At 47.9% G+C, this 13,445-nt stretch overlaps 1 pseudogene; it reads right to left on the bottom strand.

Moving 5' to 3' along the window:
- Positions 1-12,490: 12,490 nt before the first annotated feature.
- Positions 12,491-12,622, bottom strand: LOC142146879 (U2 spliceosomal RNA; annotated as a pseudogene).
- Between the last annotated feature and the right edge of the window lie 823 nt (positions 12,623-13,445).

Below are 13,445 nucleotides of genomic sequence, written 5' to 3'. Positions count from 1 at the left end.
TGATGAATTGGCGATAGTAATTTGTAAAGCCAATAAAACGCTGGGTAGCTTTGAGGCCGGAAGGCTGAGGCCAATTACGAATAGCCTCTAATTTGCTGGGATCCATCTGAAAGCCGGAAACCCGAAACAATATACCCCAGGAAGGGTACTTGAGAGCAATTGAAGAGGCATTTCTCTAATTTGCTGTATAGCTGGTTGGAACGTAAACGAGAAAATACTTCTTTGACATGCAGAATATGAGTAGACAAATCTTGTGAAAAAATTAGGATGTCATCCAAATAGATCACCACCGACTGATAGAGTAGATCCCTGAATATTTCGTTAATAAAGTCCTGAAAGACAGCTGGGGCGTTACAGAGCCCAAAAGGCATCACCAGGTATTCATAGTGGCCGTCTCTGGTATTGAACGCGGTTTTCCATTCGTCTCCTTTACGGATTCTAATCAGATTGTAGGCACCACTGAGGTCCAATTTGGTAAAAATTTGTGCGCCTCGGATGCGATCGAAGAGTTCCGGAATTAGGGGAAGAGGGTAGCGATTTTTAATTGTGATGGTGTTAAGTCTCCTGTAATCAATGCACGGACTGAGAGCGCCGTCCTTCTTCTTAACAAAAAAGAAGCCTGCCCCTGCTGGAGAAGATGACTTCCTAATGAATCTCCTCTCGAGGTTCTCGGAAACATACTCGGGCATGGCTTGTGTCTCGGGTAAGGACAGAGGATATACCCTGCCTCTAGGAATGTCTTTTCCAGGGATAAGGTCGATAGGGCAATCCCATGGCCGATGCGGAGGAAGGATTTCAGAAGCGGTTTTAGAGAAGACATCAGAAAAACCAGAATAAGCTTCAGGAAGACCCACCAGGGAAGATGTACAGAGGCAGGCCAACTTGGATTTCGAGGGAGAAACGGATCTCAGGCATCTCTTGTTACAGGAGGAACTCCAGTGGATGACTTGTGCTCGTTGCCAATCAAATTGTGGAGAATGAAGTTTAAGCCAGGGTAACCCCAGGATGATAGGGTTAATGGATTTCGGTAGAACAAAAAAAACTTATGAGCTTGGAATGAAGCGCTCCTACTTCCATCTGGAGCGGAGGAGTAGAGAGAGAGATTGAGCCATTGGAGACTCTATTCCCATCAACTGCCGTGAGCATCAAATATTGGGTCAACGGTATTGTATCGAGACGGAGTTCAGTCACTAACTTGGATGAAATAAAGTTCCCTGCGGACCCCGAGTCCACAAAGGCCCAGGTGGGAAATGGGCCATTGGGGGAAACCAAGGTGACAGGCATCAAAAACTCGGACTCCTTCCGAGAGTAGGGAGAAAGGGACTGAGGTCCTAGGTTGACCTCCCTATTATCACCTAGGAGGTGGCATTTTCCTGGCCTCTTGGGACAAACAGAGAGGAGATGACCTGGTTCACCACAATATAAACAGAGGCGGTTCCTCATTCGTCTTTCACGTTCCTCTGGAGAGAGACGGGAACGACCGATCTGCATGGACTCCTCCAAGGGTCGGCGAGTACGATCCCGTTCGAGAGCCCGTTCCCTGTGGCTAATGTCCACTTTGATACAGAGGGATATGAGGTCATCCAGGTTGGGAGGGAGGTCACGAGAGGCTAAATCGTCCTTTATGCGATCATTAAGGCCTTGCCAGAAGGTAGCGATGAGAGCCTCATCGTTCCATCGGAGTTCGGCTGCTAGAGTCCTAAATTGTACCGCATAATGTCCAGCCATAAGAGAACCTTGGCGTAACCCTAGGAGACCAGAGGCAGCGGAAGAAACTCTTCCGGGTTCGTCAAACACTTTTCGGAACCTCTCGATGAAGACCACCAAATTTCGAAGCACAGGATCATCCCGTTCCCAAAGAGGAGAAGCCCAGGCTAATGCCTGCCCGGAGAGGAGGGAGATCAATTAAGCCACTTTAGCTCTTTCCGCGGAGAAATTTTCGGGAGTCAATTCAAATTGAATAGAGCACTGGATATGGAAACCACGACACTTCAGTGGATCGCCATCATATTTCTCAGGAGGAGGGATATGGAGGCTTGTGGCAGCTGAGGTGCTAGAAGAGATGATAGGAGCTGAGGCTTGAAAAAAGTCCAGATGGGAGACCACTCCCTGAATATATCGCAGCGATTGTGCCTGATTGGATTCTTGCCGTTCCACTCTTTGACCCAGGTGCAGTAATAAATCGCGGGCCGAAGGTTCGTCCGGTCCACTCATGGCCAGAGTATTCTGTCACACTTTTACACAGAGAATATCACTGACTGGTATTAGCGCTACTAACCTGAGAGGCGCGGAGTCTAACACACCACCGGTGTTCACCAGGGACCCCCGCAAGGTCGCGGTTCTCCCAGGAAGTCACCAGTGCAGTGAATAGAGGGTAGTCAGACAGTCGAAACCAAGGAAGCGAGGTACCACAGAGAGTAGGCAAGAGTAGTCAGGGACGGTCCAAAGGTCAATACCAGTGCGGGCAGCGAAGTACAAAGGAAATCCGGAAGAGAGGTCAAACAAGCCAAGGAGTCTTTACACAGGAGGTCAGGAACAGGAATGCAACTAAATGCTGGAGCAGGGTAGAACCAATACTTTGGCACTAGACCTGTGTCAGAGGCTGCCTTATATACCCTAATGTGCCTCCTGATTGGGTTAGGGAGATTTAGGTGGTTTAGACATGCTGGCTGCAGACAGGTGAGTAGAGATAGAGTTCTGCTGTTAGGCAACAGGACGTGGATTACGGAGAGAAGTTGTCCGTCTACGGCGCCTGTGGAGAGCGCGGAGACGGCACCTGACACCTTGCTATAGGATATTCTTATTTCTGATGTATATATCTGATACAATGAGCCTGTGTTTACCAAGCGTTTGGTGTATTGTGGTTTGGGGAAGTGGCTTGTTGTGGGTCCTTTTGTTGTTCTGTGTGAATTTGTATTCCGAACGGTCTGATGAAAGGCCACATGCTAATCAGGCCTTTTGATGTGTGAGGTTTAACTTGGAGACAGGAAGGTTTAATTTAAAACGTGCTGCTACATTTCCTGCATCTCAAACAAAGATGCAGGATATCACAGCACAGTATAAATATTAGTGGCTTTGTAATGTATGTAAATCAGTGTTTTGGTAAACGGGGTTACATCCTGATGCTAAAAATAGACTATTTCTGAACTGTATAAAAGATAAGCTGTGTGAGCATGTAAGTGTTCTGATTTTTCATCTGACCTGAGCACACTGGTATCTTCCACCAGTGTGTGTGAGCAAATAAACCATCTTGCTTCAAAGACCTGCTTGGAAACTTCTTCGATATCGTTGCATTCCTGTGATTTACAGATTAGACCCAAAAATCTAATCCGTTCTCTGGCTGTCTCTGTGGTTTGGACCCAAGCCTTTCCAGTACCACCGCTCTGCCTGCTACCCAAGCAGCCCTGGTTAGTGTGATAAGCCAGGGGTATTCCATTCACAGCAACCCGGATCCATAGTAAGAGGTCCAGAGTTTCCAGCCCAGGTACATCAGCAACGAGGTACACTAACAGCGTCAGTGACCCAGAAGAAACCCAGTACTGGATGCCGGTAAGGAGTCCAGTGGTGGCAGCATTATAAGCCCCTCCTTCTGCAGCAAGAGGGCGCTTTTTGGATAACGAAAGGGAACGGTGGCAAAGTAAGCCCAGACGGTCCTCAACAACAACAGACAGAGTGGCATAGGCGGTCCATCCTGTCACAGCATAAAAATACCTTTTAATTTTGTCCCTGACGCTAAGTCATATGCAAGTCAGCAGAACCGTGTTTTCACACCTTACCATTGGGCCCCCTGATGGCACAGGACGGGAGTGTTCTAACAGAGCTTTTTGTTTTTCCTTGCTACCTACGAAATGGGTGTTCATAATTTTAATTAGCATGCAATGTCCCTGATCCGAGGAAGAGGAAGACTCATCGCTGGTCGTAGATATGGGTGGGCTAGGAGTGTGTGTGTTGCTGCGAATGGTGGAACTTTCATAATCACCAGCAATGCCTGGGGCTGCCTGGGTAACCGGAACTGTGGTGGGATCCCCTGCTGTTGGTCGAGCCGGCTCAGGCATGAGAGGCGTAGTTGTCTGAATGATCTCGTCTGTGCGATGCTGATGTTGTGACAACAATGGGAGCTGCACCTGTTGAACTGGATGAGAAGAGATATTAACATCTGATGGAGATACTCGACGCAAGCGCATGTTAGGGGGTATGATGGATGGAAGTTGGGGAGTGGCGGGTGGGTAGTTGAGCTGCGGTAAAAACCTATGGTACGGGGGAGGCTAGTGTCTCTGTCGTATTGTGGCAGAGAAAGGATATAATGCGATTCTGTACTAGAATGCACAGATAAAATGGGAAAAGAAGGTCTGGGATAGGAGTTTACATATTGCCCTGAAGGACAAGGGTAAGGAGCCGGCCATGTATAGTCCTATGTCCTATTGGGGCACAAACATATGTCCTATAGGGGGGTATGGTAGTGATCATGTTGGCACTGTAGAACCTGAAATTGGCTGTTGTAGCGCAGTCACAGCCACCGTCTAGTTGCATATTCGAGGGGGAAGGGGCTGTACTGTGGTGCGGGCATGCCTCAAAATGGCTTCCAGTTGATGTTGCTGTTTTTAATACCATCTGCAGTGAAACAAAGAGAGAAGAGGTACCCAATGTACCCTGGGCTTGTGAGTCTACTGAAAAAAGCAGTGGGAAGAATCGGGGGGGGGGGGGGGGGGGGGTCACAATGCAGTGGCAAGATCATGGGCAGGGGTACTTGGGAAGTCATCTGACAGCATAATGGGGGCAAGAGGGAAGGTGTATTAACCTGGCTCCCAAGCTGGGGGGAGTTTAAAGGTTGGTGCCCAGTAGTAGGAAGGTAGGAATGGGGGGAGTGCCCACTCTGTTGTTGACCCCAGTGTAGCATCTGTGGGAAGAGAGTGGTAGGGGATCTAATATTACTGGCCCCAATCCCCTATACCAGGATTCCCTTCCTAGCGACGAGGAAAGGGGGTTACAACCATGTGTCCCCCACTTACTGCTGTATAACTGCCAGATTTGTTAAATTCTGAGCCTGTCCACCCAGCTTTGGATGAACGAGGATAAAAAGCAGGCACACAACTAAAAAGAAGGGGAGGGGATCAGCGAGAAGCCAAGAAATAAGGCAAAGAAAGAAGAATAACAATCATTCAATCACTAATTAGTTTTATTCTCAATCCTAACAGATTTTTTGATTGAAAAAGTAACTTTATTTGCATAAAGGTACAAAAACACATGATACATTACAGACAAGTGTACTGAGTACACCGTAAAACATAATCATTCATATATTTTAGTACAATACAAGGCATAAAGTACAAGTTATGACATCCTACACTATATATCGAGTTCTGCACTAACCATGCAAACTAAAACAATATAACATATTCAAAAAGCAATGGATGTGAGGGGACGGTAGGTGAGAGGGATAGGGTGGGGAGATCACAGGCCCGAAGCTTTATTGAGGACAGGCACAAATATGGGAAGGGTGCATAAATAAGGCATGACATTCAATAACACTTCAAACAGTGATCGGGGATTGGGTTAAAGGGGGTAAGGGAGGGGAAACACAAGCCCACGGCTTTAATGCAAAAAAAACAGACACATAGGGGGGAGAAGGAGAAGATGGAGACAATAATCAAACAACTTCCTCTTCCTAAGGATTGTCAAGAGTGTCTCTTGGCAGGCTGTGGATCAGCCTGTGACAGTTCTGGATGGTCATCTTTACCCTTTTCAAGATAAGGCGATTCCTGGCAAGCCACATAGCTTCCTTAAAGTAGTTCATAAGGTGCCAGGCCTCCTGGATTGCCCCAATAGTGTGGGTCCCAGGAAACAATCCATAAAATACTGAATGATATAATAGGCAAGTCCTGGGCACACTGTCCTTAAGTTCGTGTTCCAAGGCATCCAACAGTGCCTGTGCAGTAGGGCAGTCCCAAAATATATGCTGTCCTGTTTCCCTTCTGCTGATGCAAAAGGGGCAGTGGACATATCTGCACAGGTTCTGGGAGTGCATGAATATCCTGAGAGGCAGACCCCACTGGATAGCCATCCATGCAATGTCTCTGTGTCTATTAGTCAGCCTCTTAGAGGCCACATTCTTCCACACGTGTTTTGCTATAGCGGCATGGAGCCCTGGAACAGACTCCATAATGTCTTTGGCTCTGATGAGCTTGTGGACAGTTTTTGGCTTCCACAAGTCTGGTTTAAGTCCCTCCAGATGGTGCTCCCTCACAAATTGTCCAACATCCAGGTAAAACCAAGGTGTAGTCCAGCTGTAAGGGAAGGAGCTGTCCCACTTGTCCCAACCAATGGTCCTCCAAAGAGACATGAGGAAAAAGTGAGACATGGACCTCCCAGCAGAGCAAATGTTCTTTTCAATCTAAATCCTGTGGATGCATGTATAAACGACAAAGGCTCGCAGCATGGTGGGGATATCAGGTATCCCTTTCCCACCTTTGAGGGGCTCCTTGTACATAACCAACCACTTCAATCTGTCCTTTTTGGAGCCCCAGATGAAGTGGAAGACTGTCCTCGTGATGGTCTTGCAAACAGCAGCAAGAGGCGGCCAAGCATGGGCTGTGTACTGCAGAACGGGAAGGATCTCGTTGCGCAGCACCAATGCTTTCCATTCAATTCTGTGAGGCTCCACAGGCCAATCTTTTGTCTGACTGTCGCCGGGCCTCTCTTCCCAGCACTTTAGGGCCATTTCCTCTCCACCAACCCAAACTCCAAGAATTTTGATGAAGTCCGACTTGATTGTGAAGGGGAATGCAATGGGGATGACGGGTGCCTAGCAATCAGACGCGTCACTTCTGGCCGCCCGGCCACTGCACACACTACGCGTCCCCGCTGCTAGGCAACGGGACGCTATGCCCTGATATCCCTGGTGCTAATTATGACAGCGCTGCGGCGCTGCTCCTCATTGGGCCACAGGACTACTTAAACCCCTCCTGGCCCTCATACCAGTGCCAGAGTATCAGGTCCCTACCTGCCTCCAGCATTTCCTAGTGTTCCAGTATCTTTGCCTGTTTTTGATATTTGCCTGCCTGCCTGTGACCCTTGTGATCCGACTGCCTTTGACTCCTCCTTTTGGATCTCCCTCTGTACTGCGCTTCCAGAAAGCTACCGACCCGGCTTGTCTCACCTTCCCGTCGGATACTCCTAGTGTACCTTCATTGCCAGCACAGTTACCGACCTGGCTTGTCTGACAACTCTTCTCTCGTGCTTCGCTATCCGACTCGTGGAAGGACCGCGACCTGCGTGTCCATTCCTCCTTGCGGGGGTCCCTGGTGAACACCAGGGGCACGTTAGACTCCGCACCTTTCCTTGAGTAGTGCCAACGATAGCAGGTACGCAACACTAAGTCGTGACAACAGTGACCATATAGAGTGAACACTTGGGGGTAAATGTATCAAGGTGCAATTTTGCAAATCTAGGGATTTTTCTTAGGAAAGTTCAAACTCGCAGATGTATGGATCTGAGATTTCATGTAAAATCGCCAGAGATGTGTTTCTGTCAAAATCGCTATTTCCAAAATCGATAGAGATCAAACTCCCAACTGTTTGCCACTTTAGCTATGCAAGTCTCAAATGTATGAAGCTGCGATTAAGCAAACTCTCCTGAGCTTGCTTTAAAAAATGCTACATACAACACGCTGCATTCTAGCAGCGTGATTAGTAAACACATGACTGTTACACTGTCAGTCTATGCAGCAGGATGTCCTGGCATCTGTGAAAAGTGTTAAAAATAGTTACAAGTTTTAAAAAATTCACAGTGGGGTCCCCCCCGTCCGAGCACTATTAACCATTCAGCTAGAAGGGTCCCATATTTGTAAGATCCAATCCGTAACATGCTTGTTTACAAAAAATAAAAAAAGATGAGAGATGACGCAAACAGCTTCTACACATAGAAGCTCCGCTATGCAATGAGCTTAGCTCTTGCGCGAGGTCTAATTATAGTATTAGGGGATTTTCCTACGATAGCACCCCTGCCACATGTCCCCCTGCTATAGTGCCACCCACCACAGGCTGGTTTGCCTAGTGCTAGTTAAATGAAAATCAGGGGGACCCCACGCAAAATTTTTTCCCGATTTTCACGTAACCAGCAGTAGGCTGGCAGCACTAGGGTTAATAGTGCTCGGATGGGGGGACCCCACGGTGTTTTTTTAAAAAAAACTTTTATCTTTTTTTAACACTTTTGACAGCTGCCGGGACCTCTGGCTCTATAGGCAGGGCAGTGTAACAGTGATGTGTTTACTAATCTCACAGCTAGATAAGGACAACATGGGAGAGTTAGCTAAACATGGGAGTGTTTTACATGGCAGCAACGCACCAGAGATGACCAGCGGTTTGGAAGATCAGGGTAAAAATCATAGGTTAATACATTTGATGACTTTTGGACTAAAATTGCGGGTTATCGCCTGTGATTTGCCGCGATATTAACACACTAAGAAAATCATACCTTGATACATTTACCCCTTGGCCTCTAGTCGCTCTGGACCCGATGAGGTGATTCCTCTTATTTCTGGATTCTGTCTGATGCACATCGCGTAGAGCTCGAGTGCTCTATACAACAAACAAAAAGAAGAGGTGAAAGAAGGCAGCCTTGTCTGACCCCAGACATGACAGAAAAGGGGTCAGTTTTCCAGCTGTTCACCAACAACGAACTGTAAATATCAAGGTACATCAGCTTAACATAAGAACAACAAAATTCACCCAAGCCAAACCTGCACAAAACCCGACGCATAAAATCATGAGAAACACGATCAATGGCCTTCTCCTGATCAAGACTGACCAGGGCCACATGTGCATGGCGATCTTTGATGTAATGGACCGTGTCCCTCATCAGCGCAAGGCTGTCTTCAATCCTACGACCAGGAATGCCACAAGTCTTATCCAGATGAACAATCTGCCCAATGACAACCTTTAGCCTGTTGGCTAGCACCTTGGCGAGAATCTTGTAGCCCACATTCAGGAGAGAGAAGGACGGACAATTTTTAAGGTCACATCTCTCCCCCTTGCGCTTATACAGGACCGTGATCAGTCCGTCTCCCAGAGTAGGAGGCATTCTGCCCTCCAGCACAATCTCCTCATACAGCTCTAGCAGGTCCGGGCCAATGAGGTCCCACAGCGCTACATAGAGCTCCACTGAGAGACCGTCACTGCCAGGGGTCCTACCCTGCCTAAAGGATCTAGCGGTAGAATGCAGCTCCCCAGGCGTCAGGGTGGCGTCCAAGGCTTCTTTATCTGAAGGAACAATAGTGTTAGTGATATCTGACAGGAACGATTTGGAAGCATCAGTGTCGATGGTCTTAGGGGAGTAGAGGTTGCTGTAGTAATCTGTGATGACTCCCATGGAGCCCTGTTTCCCCTTTCTGGGAACGCCGGTCTTGTCCTGCAGCTCAGTCAGGGGCGTGTGGCGGGAGTGGAGTTTTCTGATAAAGAAAGAGTTACATTTCTCACCCTTTTCCAGGTTCTCCACCTTGGAACGGAAGACGATGCGCCTGGACTCCTCCTCAAAGTGACTTTTTGGACCCCCCTTGGCCTCCGCCAGATCATCCTTCACATCCCAGCCGCAAAGTTAGAGATCCAACAGGGACTGCAGCTGACGTTGCAGCCTCCTGAAGTTTCTCTTCCTCTTACATGCCAGTTGTCTTCCCTTAGCCTGAAAGAAACTGCGAATCTTGACCTTAACATATTCCCACCAGTTAGACATACAATCAAAATAGCATACATCATTTTTCCACGTGATGTAGACATCCCTCAGCTCCTCCAACTTATCCTCCATTTCCAGCAGAGCTCAATTCAATTTCCAGGAGCCTGGGCCAGGAGGAAAACCGTGGCCTAGAACCGCCATGAAAAGAATGGCCCTGTGGTCTGAGAAGAAGCAGGGAACCATGTCATGCCTGTTCTGCCTTACTGCTTTCGAGATAAACACAAACTCAATCCGGGAACGCACTGAGCCATTGGGGCAGCTCCAAGTATAATTTACAGAGCCAGCCCCCATGGATTCCACTGTATCCCGCAAGGATGCTTTGGCTACCATCTCCTGCATCAACCTTGAAGAAAATTCAAGTTTACCAGTGCTGTTATTACTACGTCCTTCTTCCTCTACAGGACAGTTAAAATCCCCGGCAATCACTACCGCCCTGGTGGTCGTGAGCTGGTCCCGCAGGGTCTGGAAAAGCTCCAAATGCTCATTCTTACCAGGGGGTGCATACACACAAATTAGCCTGATAGGCTCACCTGTCCAAGAGCCATGTACAATAAGCAATCTGCCGCAGACAAACTCCTGAACAGAATCTAGTGTGTAGAGGCTTCCCCTGATAAATATGAAGACCCCCGCAGACTTACAGTTACACCCCCCAGACCAAAAGGAGGGCCCATGAGACCACTGCCTACCCAGATGTCTATAAGAGCTAGAGAAAGGAAAAGAACATTCCTGCAAGATGTAGACATCACAATTCTGACTATCAAGAAAGATAAACACAGACTGACGTCTAATCTTATCCTTGACACTCCTCACATTAATGGTAAAAATAGAAAAATTAGCCATTGGTTGGGAGAAAAAAGGAAGTTAGCACATACAATACATGTCTATCCATGTCCCCATGCTGAGATGTGAGCAGACCTCTCTCGTCCAGCTGATCGAAAAAGGAGAGGTCGGGCAGCTGCAGGAATTCATCCATCTCCAACTCCTTCTCTGTTTCTGAATCCTGAACTGCCAGCAGCTCAGCCACCATCTCTTCAAGGGTACCCTCCTGTAGAAGGGGGTCCTCTCCAAGCGCGACCGCTGGCTTCTTGGAAGTTTCAGAGTCGGCAGCTGGGCTGTCAAGCTCTTTCCTCCTCCTCCTCCTCAATTTGCTCTTCTTACCTGTAGCATAAGACATAAGAGTAGGGAAATCTTCCAGGGAAAGGGAGGGAGATGCAGGAGTGTTGGACGGGGTTAGTGCTACTGCAGGGGAGAGAGAGGAGGGAAGGTTGTGACAGGGGAAGGGGTGAAGGTGGCAAAAGGACGGGAGTGAGTTGGGGAGAGTGGGGGAGTTGTAACAGCAGGAAGGGAGGTAGATGCTGTCACAACGGTAGCAGGGGAGAAGGGAGTTGGGAGGGAGTTTGGAACAGGGGATGGGGAGAGAAGGGGTGGTAGGTTTCTTACCAAGTTGTAGCTGTAGTAGGGGCTTCTGCTGCTTCCTCTGGGCGGGCTTGGGCTGCAAGGCAGGAGCAGGCCCACTTTCCAGCAGGCTTTTTATGGCAGCTGCAGCATAGGTTATGGCACTCTGGAGGCTGTCCCTGTAGATGTGGCTGGCCAGGCCGTAGAGGTTGCAGGATATCTTTCTTGGGCAGTCCTTGGTCTCGTGCCCTAGCACTCTGCAGTTCCTACAGTCAAGCTTTGCAGGCTCTCCACATGTGGTCAGCTTCCCCGCAGTTCCTAGGCTGAACAGCGTAGTGAAGAAGGTTGGCAGAGTCACCCAGGGAAAAGCTTGAATGCAGGTGCTGGAGTCCATCTGTTGCAGAGTCGTTTTTCCTCAGCCTCACAATGACGGACCACTTGCCTGTTCAGAAACAGTTGGCATCCAGGTTCTTGGAGGGGTCCGTGACCAATGAGCAGAAGCGGTCCAGGAAGGTAGCGATATCCTTGCCAGGGGTATGAGGATTCCTCATGGAGACCATCATTCTTCTTTCCTCTCTCTGAATAGGACAGTTACCCACAAAGCAAGAGAAAGAAGATTCCGGTCTTGCTGACTTCACCGCCTCCCAGTATCTTTTGCAGATTGCAATGGAGGCGAAGGTGACGTAGAAGATGCCTCTGATGTAGTTCTGGATGCTGAGGGTTTCAGCCTTCGAGAAGCCATGATCATGGACCATCTTCTTACCAAATGTCTCTGCTGTCATGTCTGGTACCCTTCTGTCCACCTCCTTGAGCTTCAGGACAATGGTCTGCCTCATCCAGGGTTCCAGGGTGGGGAGTCTCTGGGTGGCATCCTGGCTGGGCTTCCCTTGTCCTGGGGCAGCTGGGTAGGTGGAGGCAGAGGTTCCAGTCTCGGGGAGAGGCTTTGGTGTGGGGGTCTTTTCTTCCTTCTTCCTAGGGACAGGAGCAGGGCTGGAGTCTGGAGCTGCAGCAGCTGAAGCCATGTTCCTGGCTCTTCTTCCTGGGGCAGAAGGGCTTGAAAAGCTGGTCTGTAGAGTGATCTTCTTCAAGGGGGTGGACCTATGCAGATTTCTTTCCACTGGGCAGAGAAGAACAGGCTCATCCGCTGAGAAGAGGGGTTCTTCCGCTGGGGTTGATCCTGAAGTCTTCTCCCAAGCAGAGAAGAGCAGGGCAAGGTCTCCCAAATGGAAGGAGGTTTCTTCAGCAGGAGTTGATCCTGGAGTTCTCTTTCAGCAGGTAGGATCTAGCAGAGTTTTTTTCCCCAAAGTCGATCTTCCTCTACGTCTTCCTTTTTCCAGCCGGCGTAGGAAGCTAGATGCAGCACAGTCTTAAACAGTTTGAATCCTCACCAGTGTTAGATCATGCTATGGAGCGAGCTACGAACAGTATTATGAGCACTGGGTGTTGGGACTAATAAGAACAGGTGCTACACTTGATCTTAGACAAAAGGCTGAGAAGCGATTAATCCTGACAGATACTAAGCTTGATGCAGGGGCAGTCCAGCCAGGTATACGTATCCTGCTGAAGCTATTAATATAGAAAGTGCTGGACACTCCCACTGGATCCCATTAGCTATTTATTCTGGAGACTTAAACACAAAGTGGTAAAAACATGTCAGACATAAACACATGATTTTAAAAGTGTTTGGCTTGATGGCCTCTCTTCACAATATAAATATATAGTATATATATATATATATATATATATATATATATATATATATATATATAGTATATTCACTGTCCACTTTGTTAGGTATACCTGAACACTTGCTAGTTAATACAAATATCTACTCAGCTAATCATGTGGTAAAAAACTCAATGTATAAAAGTATGCAGACATGTTCAAAAATTACAATTGATGTTCAGACGAAACACCCAACTGGAGAAGAAATGTGATATAAGTGACTTTACTGTAGAATGATTGTTGGTACTGGTCTGGTTGCTGTGTACCTCAGAAACTGTTGATCTGCTTGAATTTTTACACAAAAGTCTCTAAAGTTTACAGAGAACGGTGCTCAAAACAAAAAATATCCAGTGAGCGGCAGTTCTGTGTGTGGGAATGCCTTGTTAATGAGAGACGTCAGAAGAGAATGGCCTTTTAATATAGAGATGGGCTTATTTAGCTACTCCACCTGCCTGATGCCATATGAATTTTTTTTTTTAAGAAATCAAGAGAGTGCATGAAATATTATTAGTGCATTACCAATGAGCACATTGTTTTACCTATCAAGGTTATGTATCATCCCAGCCGGTGAAGTTTATGTCCACACACAGCACCAACCT

Source organism: Mixophyes fleayi, chromosome 3, assembly GCF_038048845.1.
Source record: "Mixophyes fleayi isolate aMixFle1 chromosome 3, aMixFle1.hap1, whole genome shotgun sequence".
Classification (NCBI taxonomy): domain Eukaryota; kingdom Metazoa; phylum Chordata; class Amphibia; order Anura; family Limnodynastidae; genus Mixophyes; species Mixophyes fleayi.
The sequence above is the reverse complement of the archived record's forward strand: the minus strand, read 5'-3'. Positions and strand labels throughout refer to the sequence as shown.